This window comes from Aplysia californica, unplaced genomic scaffold, assembly GCF_000002075.1.
Source record: "Aplysia californica isolate F4 #8 unplaced genomic scaffold, AplCal3.0 scaffold00198, whole genome shotgun sequence".
Lineage (NCBI taxonomy): Eukaryota > Metazoa > Mollusca > Gastropoda > Aplysiida > Aplysiidae > Aplysia > Aplysia californica.
The window spans coordinates 1111800-1113816 of NW_004797468.1; the positions used below are offsets into that span (position 1 = coordinate 1111800).

General features: G+C 41.9%; 1 protein-coding gene across 1 annotated transcript in view; it reads right to left on the reverse strand.

Annotated features, from left to right (window-relative positions):
- LOC101863268 (Krueppel homolog 1) overlaps nucleotides 1–2017 on the reverse strand; it is a 14996-nt gene that overhangs the window by 11858 nt on the left and 1121 nt on the right. The window lies entirely within an intron of this gene.

Below are 2017 nucleotides of genomic sequence, written 5' to 3' on the forward strand. Positions count from 1 at the left end.
GGGGGGGGGGGGGGGGGGGGTAGAGAACAACAGATCTATGGGACGAGAATATATTGTAGTTTGGGAACAGGCATTTAAAAACAGAATACACATCAGAACACAATTTAACATATTTCACCAGCCCGCACTTCCCTTTCACACACCCCTTACCCCCCCCCCCCCCCAACCACACACATACACACACGACAGATGAAAGAAGAAAGGATAAGGCAAGCTGTGTGCAATTCAAGAATAGTCAAGAATCAAAGCCAATCGATATGCCAAAGTCAAGAGAAATCCATGGGGCTCATGCAACGCACTACACACACATACGCGCGTATACAGAGAGAGAAAGATATATATATATATATATATATATATATATATATATATATATATATATATATATATATATATATAGAGAGAGAGAGAGAGAGAGAGAGAGAGAGAAAGAGAGAGAGAGAGAGAGAAAGAGAGAGAGAGTGAGAGAGAGAAAGAGATAGAGAGAGAGAAAGAGATAGAGAGAGAGAAAGAGAGAGAGAGAAAGAGAGAGAGTGAGAGAGAGAAAGAAAGAAAGAAAGAGAGAGAGAGAGAGAGAGAGAGAGAGAGAGAGAGAGAGACTATTACGTTGTCGTTTGAGTCGTGACCCCAGGAGACGACAGCGCGTTTTGAAACTCTGTATGATAGATCTACATATCGTTGCCACACGATGAGAAACAATACACTGTACACATTCGTTAATACACTTTGACTCAGAATACGCCGAGATGACTCAAAAACACGATGAACAACATGGAGTGTGTATTTACGGTTCAGTTTACTTCTACATAAGTGTCTACATGTAATGTTATAGTATATTGATTGCCACACAGCCCATGGGCTTGCATCATCAACAGTCTCTTAATATGTAGTCCTCTCGTTGTCGTATTCTCCCTTTGTTACGGCTGCGTGTAGTTTTCCAAGCTTTAGATCTAGATCTTTTTTCTTTATGTATATATGACTGTGTCTGTCTGTCACTCTCGAAATCTCTCTCTCTCTCTCTCTCTCTCTCTCTCTCTCTCTCTCTCTCTCTCTCTCTCTGTGTCTGTCTGTCTGTCTGTCTGTCTCCCCCCCTCTCTCTCTCTGTCTCACCCTCTCTCTCTCTCCCTCCCCCTATCTCTCCCTCCCCCTATCTCTCTCTCCCCCTCTCTCTCCCCCCCTCTCTCTCCCCCCTCTCTCTCTCTCCCTCCCTCTCCCCCCTCTCTCTCCCTCTCTCTCCCCCCTCTCTCTCTCTCTCTCTCTCTCTCTCTCTCTCTCTCTCTCTCTCTCTCTCTCTCTCTCTCTCTCTCTCTCTCTCTCTCCCCACTGATTTTCTTGGATTTTCGTCAGTGTCGAGTATAATTTAGTAAGTTACGTAGGGGTCGATATTTGAAAAATCACGATATCCAGAGCACCAACTGAGCTACGAAACTTATCAATAGCATACAACCAACTCAGTCAGCTTTGTAACCCTACTAGAGAACAACAGCGATCCGTATAAATCACGACTACTTATCCTACAACCCCCCCCCCTTCCCCATCCACTCCTCCCACACACAATGTACACGACCTCAATTATCTAGGTACAATCGAAGGATTGTACGTTTTATCATCGCTGCAAGCGTAAGAGTCATTGATGAATATCATAAGTTTGATATCATAAGTTTGATATCATAAGTAGAAAGTGTCACACATGCATATTTGATGATGAGCTTATGAACTGTTCAAGAAAACAAGTTTAGGAAACTAACTGGTAAAAAAAAAAATTAAGATAGGGAATATATAAAGATTTCATATTTAATCAATAAGCTGAAGTATTGTATTTTAATGATCTCTTTTCACTTGTATTTCGATTTTGTTGGCGCATATTTTACCAGAAAAAGCTACTCGTTGTTGTCCAAAACAAACGTCTATGCAACAGAAATTGACCACTAGATGCAACAGAAATTGACCACTAGATGCAACAGAAATTGACCACTAGATGCAACAGAAATTGACCACTAGATACAATGCGGCAGAC